General features: G+C 26.0%; 1 protein-coding gene across 10 annotated transcripts in view; it reads right to left on the reverse strand.

Annotated features, from left to right (window-relative positions):
* Positions 1–12,498, reverse strand: part of LOC107436894 (zinc finger protein rotund) — a 318,292-nt gene that overhangs the window by 20,086 nt on the left and 285,708 nt on the right. The gene's annotated exons all lie outside the window — the stretch shown is intronic.

The raw sequence follows: 12,498 nt of genomic DNA on the forward strand, positions 1-12,498 counted from the left end.
TTAGGTAGCTCCCAGTAGAAAAATATCAATTCAACAGCGGCCTTTTAAAGCATTCTCACTTCAATTAATTAATTAATTCCTAATTGAGTTTAAATTAAATATTGTCATGTTTTTAGTGCATGAATCTGAATTGAACAACCTGATAATGCTCACTCTGGTTATTGTTATCTGGTTGCTCACTACGTGCTCTTGCGCGCCGAATCCAATCAATTAAAAATGAAAACTGTTGCCAGCGCGAGAAAAGAAATATCATCGGTTTTATTGATACATACATAGGTACGTATTAGCGTTTTATATAATAAGATTTGATGATAACTGTTGCATAATATACTATATATTTCACATACAGGCAATTTTAGGGATTTTTATTGTCATAAAACAAAATTCATTATACTAATAACTATAAATGGTCTACAATATTTTCCATTTATGACTGACATAAAATAAATTAATATTGAATATTAATATGAATTTTAATATCGTTTTAACATATACGCATAGCTGCCAACATGGAGAGGGAAAAAAACAGTATATTTTACGAAATATTTCGTTTCAACAAATATGCATAGGAAAACATGGGTAGGAAAAAAAATTTAAATTTTACGAAATAATATTAATTTCATGAAAACTGTTGCATAATATAATAAATATTTTACATATAGGGAATTTTAGTGATTTTTATTGTCAACAAAATACAAAAAACTCATTACACTAATAAATGGTCTGCAATATTTTCCATCTATGATTGACGTTAAATGAATTTAAAATTATTTTTTATTTCGGTAACTCACAATTTTTAAAAAAAAATATATTGTAGACAAGTAATTCACTATTGATAATTAAAAGATTTCATAATTTAAAAAGGGAGTTCTGAATGAAAACAAACTGAAAACTTTAGAACAAAGAAAATGAAAGAAAGAACAGCTTTAAACTGATCACTATAAATGAGGCTCACTTCATTATGTATTAGTAATACTTATTTAAATATTCAAGCAAGCAATAAATTCGGTAAAAATTCTATTTCAATAGGGATTCTTTTTCGAAAATTTGCTCAATTTCAGGGAATTTTCTAAAATTTACAAAAACCGAGAGAATTTTTATTATACCAGTAGAATTGGCAGCTATCTTTTAAAATGCATATAATTGAAGAATTTTTAAAAAAATTATATATTTTATTTTAACAAGCTTCCTTTGAATTCTTTTACAACTGATTTCAGCTGATTGCTGATCCATGAAACAAAAAGTTTATTTTTTTAAATTTATATGTTTATGCATGGATATGAAAAATTGAACTTAACATAAGACATATAATTAAAAATAGCATAAATAATATTGACAAAGCATTAAGCGTATCGAAAATTAAACATAAATGCAAAACGCAACTCTTCAGTTATTTTACTGTATTTAACAAAGATGGTTTAAATTTTTTGTTAAATATTTTTATTTTATTTAAAAATAAAATTTAATTTTAAAATTTATATAGAATGGCTTTCTTAGATGACTAACACAAATTTGAATACTATTCAAAATAATAAAATTTCGTAGGTTTTAAATAACAATTGCGTTACATTTTAAAAACCAAAATATTTTAAAGTTCTTTCATTAAAAATACACTAATGACTTACTTATAATTAAAGATTTATGTTTGATTTTTAGAAAAGTTTTTTTATAGGTTTAACAAAGAATTTTGATTCTTATGTCAAATGTGTTGAATAATGTAATGCATCGTGAAACTTTCAAAACTTATATAATCTCGTTTTCAAAATCTAGATAAAAAAAATAGTTTATTTCAATTTTAAACTTAACACTTTTTAAACAAAATAAAATGTTTTGTTTAAAATATAAAGCTCAGCCTTTCCTTTATGTATGATAAATAATTAAGTGCTGTTTAAAAATCCAGTGCAGAGGACCAAAATCTGGTAAAATCACCGTATTCTATGGTAATTACAGGAAAAACATAATTCTGGTTAATAAAAGCAAAATATATGGTAATTAAAACATTCATTTGCTATTTTTCCGATTACGCAGGTTTATTGAAAATTTTGTTTTTTAAAAATTATAGTTTCTTATTACCACACATTTAGTAAAAAATATAAAACTGAAAAGTACATTTAGCTGAATAAATGGTTTCATGCCATGATCTAAGGTATCATGATAAAATTGCCAAATTTTACTATGTTTACAACATTTTATCACATTTTACCAAACCATATTTTATGTTAATTTATATAAAATATGGTTACATTTTTATATAACCACATTTTATTTTATGTCATTGTTAAATTTACTAGAATCATTAACGAAGCTCTTCGGTAAAAATTACCGAGCTCTGTCCCCATCGAACCAGAAAAGCTGTAAACTTTACCATATTCTGGTTGTTTTGAACATATCTTTTTTCTCAGTATATGAACAGAATAAAATTTAAGAATGTTTACTTTTTAGTACGTTAACTGCTTTGCGAATACTAGTTAAGCCCCTTAAAAATCATTGAAACAGCTAAAAAAATTATTATATTTAGAAAAATGTAAATGATATGTTACTACTCATATTAAAATTAAATCGTAATACAAATCAGTAACTGTAGGATGATATCTTGAATTTTAAAATAAAAAAAGGATGACAAATTCCAGATAAATTAAAAAATTTTATGAGACAGTACATAAGAGAAAAAAATAATGGTAGCCTACGTCACAGGTTATGTTATTCCTACTAAATTTAACCCATNATTATTTCTAAAAAATTTCAGCTTATCAGAATTTTTTTGTTCCGTAACACGAAAAGTATTTATTCTTTTTATAAAATTTGTATCATAAAATTTTTTTCCTAAGACTGTGTAGGGGACAGGGTGCTGAACCCCTGCGTCAGAAAGGTTCTGGGTTCGAAACCGGGCAAGGCATGGATGTTCTTTCAATCTTTGTACTATCTCTCTTTACAGTGGAAGCACCGTAGGCCCACCTAATATGGTACCCCTGAAAGTGTGGTCAAGCAATCTACTCTTTAGATGCCTGTATTGACGAATGATCATTCCCTAGGCGGGCAGAGGACAAAAAAAAAGTATCATAAAACTTTATAAATATTTTGCCACTAATGACTAAAAAAATAATTTTGAAACATTTAAATATATATTTGAATGCATTTGTTTAAAAAAATGAGAATAAAAAATTTGTTGATTCTTTAGCATTGAGGTAAAAACAACTTTAAGAATTCTAGTTTTTGCAGCAATTAACAAACTGACAAACTATTAGAAATTTAAGGAAATATGGGATCACTTTTTTTCTGAAAGAAATGCCACAGAAGTTTAAGTTTAATACAATTTGAGATTTAACTGAAAAAATTTTAATTTAAAAAAAAATTGAGAATTTTTATTATCATAATTTAAAACATAAAAACGCATTTTTAAACAATACAAAATTTTGAACGAAAGTATTTCGACCTCTGCATCAGAAAGGATCTGGGTTCGAATCCCGGACAAGGCATGAATGTTCTTTCATTCTCTGTACTATCTGTCTTTACTGTGGGAGCAACGTTGGCCCACCTAATATGGTGCCCCTGAAAGAGTGGCCAACAAATCTGCCCGTCAGGTGCCTGTATGACCTAGGTCATTATCCAGGTGGGCATTGGACATTTTTTTTTAATATTATGTCATCGTTAAATTTACTAGAATCATTACCGAAGCTCTTTTGTAAAAATTACCGAGCTCTTTGATGTCCCCATCGAACCAGAAAAGCGGTAAACTTTACCATATTCTGGTTGCTTTGAACAAATCTCTTTTCTTAGTATATAAACAGCATAGAGTTGACGAAGGTTTACTTTTTAGTACGTTAACTGCTTTGCGAATACTAGCTAAACCTCTTAAAAAATCATTTAAAAACAGTTAAAAAAAATTATAATATTTAGAAAAATGTAAATAATAATATAATACTACTCATAACAAAAAATAAATCGTAATACAAATCAGTAACTGTAGGATGATATTTTGAATTTTTTTTAAAAAAAGGATGACAAATTCCAGATAAATTAACATTTTTTACGGGACAGTACACAGAGAAAAAAATAATGGTCAAAACTGCCAGAATATGGTAAACTTTACTGTGCTTCTGGCTCTACAGCAGTGTGTCCCAAAATGTGGTACGCTTACCCCCAGGGGCACGGGAACAGTTTAGCAGGGGTAAGCGTTCTTATGCGAAATATTTTGAAACAAATGAAAATTTCAAAATTTTTATTTAAAAAACAAAGATAGCCATGAAAATTTACGATTACGTATTTTTCTATTGGTTATTTTTTGCAGAGTTAACAGCTAATAATTAGTGGTATCAACAGCAGGCTGTGACTTTTAACTTTTGTGCAATTTTTTATAACATAATACGCATTCATTTTTTTATTAGTGGCACACAGCGTTACGAAAAATTTAGAAAGGGTAAGCAAAAGTCATAAGTTTGGGAAACACTGCTCTCCGTTAACACCAAAAAGCTCGGTAATTTTAAATCGAAGCGCTTTGGTATTGAATTTGGAAAAATTGACAATAAAATAAGATTTTATAATATGTTTTAAAAATTTGGTAAATTAATCATGATACCTTAAAACATGGCATAAAAACCATTTATACGGTTAAATTTACTTTTCAGTTTTGTATTTTTTATAAAATGTGTGATAATAAGTACTATAATTTCGAAAATTAGAATTTTTGGTAAGCCGTTATCATTTGAACCAAATAATTACCAAATAAATAATTTAAATAACGTATATTTTGGTTTTTATTACCAAACTTAAGGTTCCTTTTACCAAAAATGCCATTATCATACAGCGAATTAATTTTTCTCCGTGTACGATTAACAAATTTGAGAATTAGCGGCGAGATCAGAGAATTAACAATCAGAGTAGTTCATAAAAGCTTAATTATTTTAGCTTCAGTTTTTTTTTTATTAAAAAAAAAACTAACTAATCCCAGTTAATGAAACTTAATTTCTTAAAATATACGGTGAAGTTTAAAATTGTACCGTTCATGAAGTTTTCCTCTCTAATTAGCTAATATACCTCGTTGTCTTTCTATCTCTTACTTCTACAATACTGAACACTGAACAAACCTTTTTAAGAAGTTTTGTTTTTCAACTTCTTCCCGGTTGAAAAGCTTTCACAGACTGCCTTGTTTTTATGGACAAGTTTTTGTGGAACATGGATAATTATCAGAAAAAAGTATACAAAAGTTTTTAGAAATGAAAATCATTGTAGCATTTTACATCTTTGGGAGAAAAAAAAAACTGTAGGAGGTATTGAACTATGCTTTACTTTTTTAGGGGCAGAACTGTCAGCCAAAATAATATAATAAAAAAGAATTTAGGTAAATTAGATTTAGTACGTACTTTTTTATTAACGTTTATGATAATTATCTTTTTTGACGCAGAATTTTTATTAAAAACATTTTTCAATTTTTTTTTTATTATTTTGCAGTAATTTAGGTCGAAATAAGTGAAAAAAATATTATATTTAGCATTTTAATAATTTATGGTTAGGAAATACAGCATGAAACACTAGTGTCTTTTTCTGTGTTAAAGGTAAAACTTCATCATCGAAATTTTTTTTTTAAATTTACAAAATCAATTACTGATAAATTATTAAATATAAATGACTCCTTTTTTTGGATTTCGAATTTTAGTTTAAATATTATTCTGATTATCTAACACATTTTTAATAACTATTAGACTGTTTTTTTATAATTAAAAAATAGATAAAAGGGAAAAAAAGTAAAAAGGATATCGGTGTCCCTTCTGCGTGAAAAGGTTAATATCGAAGCTAACTTTCAACAACAAAATTCAAAATGTGCATTATATAATAGCGTAAACAAGAAATGATGCATAATAATCTTATAATATACATTAACAATTTTAAGAAATATTTTAAGCTATCGGTTTAAAATATTTTCGAAATTAAGTTTCTCTTTCTAAAAGCAAATAAAAAGTTTTTTAAACGGTGTTTATGATGTAAATAAAAGAACATAATTGTTAAAATATAAACTATTTCAAGTATATCACGGATAAAAATTTAAGTTTCTTTTTCATTTTCAATAACGAAATAAAAAAAACTGTTTTAATCTAAAATATTAAATAAAATAAAACAAACACTTTTTATAAATAAGCATTATCCTACAACATAGAAAATAACACATTTTCAGACATAACATAATTTAATTTACTGTTTAGGTAAACAAAAAGCAACATTACATTTGGGAAAGATTAATACGTTTGATTGAGCACTGCTAATGCATAAAACATTCGACAACCAGATTAGTTTTTTTTTACTAAGACTTGCATATTTGATAGAAATAATAAAATAAAAAAAGATGAGAAAATTGTTTTTAATAACAGAAAAGACTTCATCAACTGGAACTAATTACATTATCTAACACTCTAACGAAGTGATTTTACGAACAAGAAAGTAATCATATAGCCAATCTTCCTACTTAGATTTCCTGACATTATTATAAATTAAGACAAAAAAAGTTAAATTAATTATTTCGTACGAGATCATTAACAACAATCATAACAAAGATTGAGATAGATTAAGACGGAGAATGGGATGAAATTTATCAAGAAGTCATTAAAAAAGAAATGCTAAGTTTAAGGGGGAGGCATGTTAGTGTGTGACGATTTTTTTCACGGGAATATAGATTCCACGAGAAAAATGCGTATTTGTGGGACAGATATCTCAAAAAATAGAGAAAAGATTTTTGTGATATAGGATCTGATATTTGATTATTATTCTTAACACAGCTCGATATTATTATAAATTAAAAAATACGTGTAAAAAATATAAATTAATTATGTAGCTTGATCATCAATTAGTGTGGAAGATTAAGAGAGAGAAAGGGTTAAATTTCATAAGAAATAATAAAGTAAGTGCTGCAAAATTTAAGAGAAAGGTGTGTTAACAAAATATAGATTTATTTCTGCATGCTAACTCTATAGGGGAAAAGGCGAATTTGTGACACAAATAATCTCAAAAAGTAGAAAATTGATTTTTGTGATATTTGATTATCATGGTTTCACGATTGATACTTTAAATTAATAAATAGATGCCAAAAAATTAATTAAGTTAATTATTAATAATTATAATAATTATGTTGTGAACAACAATTAGTGCGAAAGACTAAGAGAGAGAAAGGGTTACATTTCTTAAGAAATAATAAAGTGAGTGATGCAAAATTTAAGAGAAAAGTATATTAACAAAAGTTAGATTTATTTCTGTATGTTAACTCTATAGAGGAAAAGGCGAATTTGTGACACAAATAATCTCAAAAAATTGAAAATCGATTTTTGTGATATTTGAGATTATTATGGCTTGACGATTGATATTATTATAAATTAATAAATACACGTCAAAAAATTTATTAATTAAACTAATTATTAATAATTATGTTGTGAACAACAATTAGTGCGAAAGACTAAGAGAGAGAAAGGGTTACATTTCTTAAGAAATAATAAAGTGAGTGATGCAAAATTTAAGAGAAAAGTATATTAACAAAAGTTAGATTTATTTCTGTATGTTAACTCTATAGAGGAAAAGGCGAATTTGTGACACAAATAATCTCAAAAAATTGAAAATCGATTTTTGTGATATTTGAGATTATTATGGTTTGACGATTGATATTATTATAAATTAATAAATACATGTTAAAAAATTAATTAAGTTAATTATTAATAATTATAATAATTATGTTGTGAACAACAATTAGTGCGAAAGATTAAGAGAGAGAAAGGGTTACATTTCTTAAGAAATAATAAAGTGAGTGATGCAAAATTTGAAAGAAAGGTATGTTAATAAGAGATCAATTTATTTCTGTATGCTAAAATATTTTTATTATTAGATGCGGTTCAATAAAACAATTTTGTTTGGTTTAATTTCGAGCTCGATAACATACTTTAAATACTTTTATTTATTAAACCTTAAGATGGTTTTGTCACAAAAAAGCATTAAGCTGTAAAAACTAAGAAAGATGGCAAGCATTTCACCCGTAAGTTAAACATTTAAAACTTTTTATTATTTGATTATAAAAATTGATACATTTTTTCATTATAAAAAGCTTTTTATAACAAAAATACATTTTATAAAAAAAATTTTATACCTCGAAACATTTCGAATTTATAATAATTTGCATAGATTACAACTTTATAAAACATTTTGAAAAAAGAATGGACTCTAAAACAGAAATTAAAAAAACAAAAAAAACAATGTCTATAGAGTGTATTCGATAAAAAAATTTTTTCTATCATTGGGTCAGTTCCCAGACACGGAGCCTAAGTTTCTTCCACTTTTAAGAAGTTTATAGCTTAAAGGTTGTTAATCGTTTAATGGTTGAACTTTTTGATTAATTCAATTCGTAATTTTCACGTTTTATCCTTATTTAATAATAATTCCTTAATCAAAATTTGAAATCTTTCTATCAGAAAATTTAACTACAATAAAAAAGTTGCAATCTCAACGAAAAATAAAATTTAATTCTCGACTTAAGGAACATTCCAACTGATACAAACTTAAAGAACATTCCAACTGATACAAACTTAAGGAACATTCCAACTGAATGTGGTATTTTAGTTATACTTAAAATGCGCCAATCAAATTCTCAATTTCTAAAACCACATTTAATATAAGTTTTTACTTTGATGAAAAAATGACAAAAATATTGTCGGTGCAGTGTTGGAAAATGTTTGTATTAAAGTGAAAAGTTTGCTTTCAAAACATTTGAATTCTATACAAAATCGTTTTCTTCTTCTTCTTTTTTTTAACAAAAAGAGAAGGAAGGAATGTCGCCACTCGTCGCTCAAGATGAAAACCAATTATACTTTTCAGTATGTTTTCGTACGGCAGCGTCAAAACAGATTGGCGCTAGCACCAAAAGTTCCGTAACACAAAAATGACGTAATAATTGTAATTAAAAAAAGATAAAAAGTTTAATTGAATCTATTTATTTAAACTTTATTAGATATTCTCAAACAATGAAGAGAAATTTAGGGAATTTAGCTGTTAACAAAATCTTGTTTCTCAATGAAAACCTTCCAGCTAAAACTTCACAATATAAATTAATGTTTTATTTTAATAAAAGCATCTTATTCAACATTTCAAATTTAGAGCAAAATGTTATTTAACATGTTTAATCAAAGCTCTCTAATTAATGAAGTGACTTTTGATTGAACTTTTAATCTTATTTCGTTTTGTTCCGGAAAATTATGTGCTAAGTATAACGTGTATTGTAATTATTGTTAATTTATATAATCACTAACGTAATTATATTAGCTACATAATCACTAAAATAGGTCATTAAAATTAAAATAATTTTAGATTAATCTAATTTTTATGCATATTTAATTTTTTTATATTTATTGTTTTCAGCTTTTATTTTTTTAAATGGGGAAAAAAAGCTTAGAAACAGTATCCTTAATATTTTTTAGACGGGAAAAGAACAAAAAAAACCAAGAATTAAAACTTTCAATGTCAAATTATAAAAACTCAAATTTAAAATAACTTTAGCTGAAGCAGGGAAAATTAAATTAATTTGTTTTAAATTAATGAGCTTATAATTTAAAAAGCTATCTTTCTGATTAAGGTTTGAAGCACAAATGCAATATTTTAGTTAATATTTTGAAAAAGATAACTAAATTATATCAAACTTGGGGACTGCTCACAAAATGCGTTAGATTTAAACAAAGGCTGTACAAGAATATTTTTTTATAAAAGAAAATAATAAATAAATAATTAAAAATAAATATTTAAAATAAGAAAAATAATTTTTTCAAATGCTTTTTTTAGCTAAATAAAATTGGGAAACAGAATAGCACTAAACCATCATATAGGGATTCGAAACCATCATATTATAGAGGAAATTTATTGAAACTTTAAGTAAGTGTTAAATTCAACAATATACCCCATTCAACAATGTATTCAATTTTGATATCATATTATCAAATTCTCGAACAAAATGGGACGCGTCAGGATCCTTAACGTAACAGAATAAATTATACTAAGACAAAAGTTTGTTAGCAATAAGAAATTTAGAATCTGATTTCAAAACATTTCTTTTAGATAATATATACTGTCAAATCGTAATATCGTAAAAATTTGAGGCAATCTTAATGTAATGAAAAGTTTAACCATATTTTTGTAATAACTTCATTACATGATACTATGGTTTAACTTGGATACATGGGTCAATTCAACACCATGTTACGGTTCTACCCTGAGAAAAAAAGTATGGTCAAAACTACTACAGAAATACTGATAAAATCCACCATTGTTTCTGGCTCTATCGGAACACTAAAATATCTTTTCATTATTTTGTTTTCCAGCTTTTTAGTTTTTTTTAAATAAATTTTTTTAAAAATATTTAAATACTTTATTTTAATAATTTTTCTTCTTCCCTTTTCAATAATACACAATAAATAAATACAAAAAACACGAAGAAAATTAAGAAAAACAATAAGTTTTATTTATTGCGCATAAGCTGCAAGTAAATAGAGCTCATAAAATAAAATCAAAATGTAGATAAAAACAAGGGAAAAATTACTGAACAATGAAAAAAGGGGGGAAAAAAGAAAAAATAATAATAAAAATAACAAAAAACCGGAAGAAAAAAAATCCGAAAAAAAAGGAGAAATTTTTTTTTAAAAAATCCGGAAAATAAAAGATATAATGTTTTTATCAGCCCACACGATTATATCCACATTTTTAACTTATTGTGTTCTATTTTATTTGGTGTAGTTTTTTTGTAAAATTTTTTGAGTGCTCCCCACACTATTGTATTGATATATTTTGCTTTGGCTATATTGATATAATATTAGAAAGCACTCTTTTTTGCGGATATAATTGTGTGGGCTGATGAAAAGATTATATCTTTTATTTTCCAGATTTTTAAAAAAATATTTTCTCCTTTTTTTCAGATTCTTTTTTTCTGGTTTTTTGTTATTTTTAATTTTATTATCATTTTTCCTCCACCCCCCCCCTTTTCATTGTTCTGTAATTTTTCCCTTGTTTTATCTACATAGCAAGTGTTAGCTAGAATTAACACTTGCACTAACTAACTTTAATTTTGGTGCGAGACCTCATTTACTGTCTTAAAACCAAGTAAAACCTTAGTACATGTGAGTTAAATATACAATAACAAGATTAGATTTCAGACATGATAGACCACGAGCAAGTTTAGATAATAAATGAATACTTCCAGTAGATTTCAAAGCGCTAGAAGAGGAGTTACTTTTGAAACGTTTGTGATTTTAAGAAAGTATGTTTTGTTACGGACTTCCTAACTTGAGAAGAAACGAATATGGTCTATCACAAGGTATATCAAACAAAACATCATATACATTAAACTTTATAAAACAGTGCTAAAATATGTGCTTCTAATTTAGGTTCTACTGATAAGATAGCGTGCTTTTTATATCACAGCGTTTCCACAGTTGTAATGATTTTATTTTGTACACAAATTAGCAAGAAAAATTGCTTTTAAATAGAAAAATACTAAGGACCTAATTTATTCCTTGCTTTCATCTATGGCCAACCACACAAATATATATAAAAATTGCGATTACCACAATTTTATTAAGAGTTCGATAAGTTTCTGAGAGCATCGAAAAATTTGTTTATTTAATTTAAATTGTTGCAAAGGTTATTTTTTACATTTGTATCATTAAAAAACCCGGGCTATAGCAAATTAAATATTTGTGTGCTTGGATCAATGCGTGATAGTAAGGAGCATATTTGTTAATGAATAATAATCAACACGGGTGTGAATTTTTTTTCTTCAAATGTATATGTAGTCTAAGATGTATTTCTGTATTTTATATTGCAACTGAATTAAATATTAAACGAAGCATCAATTAAAGTTTTAGTTTCACTATATGGTTTGCCATAGATATTGAAATGTACACTGAGAAAAAAAATATGGTCAAAAGTGCCAAGAAACGGTAAAATTTACCGTGTTTTTAGCTCTTTGGGATCAGCAGAAAGCTGGGCAGTTTTTACCGTATCGCTTTGTTAATGATTTTGATAAAAGTGTATATTGTTTAATAATGTGTAATAAATTTAGTAAATGTGCGAAAAATTTGGTTAATTACCGTGATACCTTAGATCATGGTATAAAAATCATTATTCGGTTAAATTTACTTTGAAGTTTTGACTTTTTTTACAAAATGTGTGGTTATAAGAACTATAATTTTGAAAATCAGAATTTCCGGCAAACCGTTACTATATGAACTGAAAAAGTTACCAAATGAAAGGTTTAAATACCGTATATTTTGATATTAATAATCAGAATTATGGTTATTTTTTACCAAAAATGTCATTTCCATACGGTACCGTAATTTTACCAGAATTTTTTCCACGTGTATTATAACTATTATACGATACAATTCGTTGAAAAAGCACTCTTCGTAGCTCTAACACAAGGCACAAATATTCTCTGTAATTTTTTTAAAAAAAAATACATCTCGTTACGTAATAGAACTAATTGAA

This window comes from Parasteatoda tepidariorum, chromosome 8 (genome assembly GCF_043381705.1).
Source record: "Parasteatoda tepidariorum isolate YZ-2023 chromosome 8, CAS_Ptep_4.0, whole genome shotgun sequence".
NCBI classification, from domain to species: domain Eukaryota; kingdom Metazoa; phylum Arthropoda; class Arachnida; order Araneae; family Theridiidae; genus Parasteatoda; species Parasteatoda tepidariorum.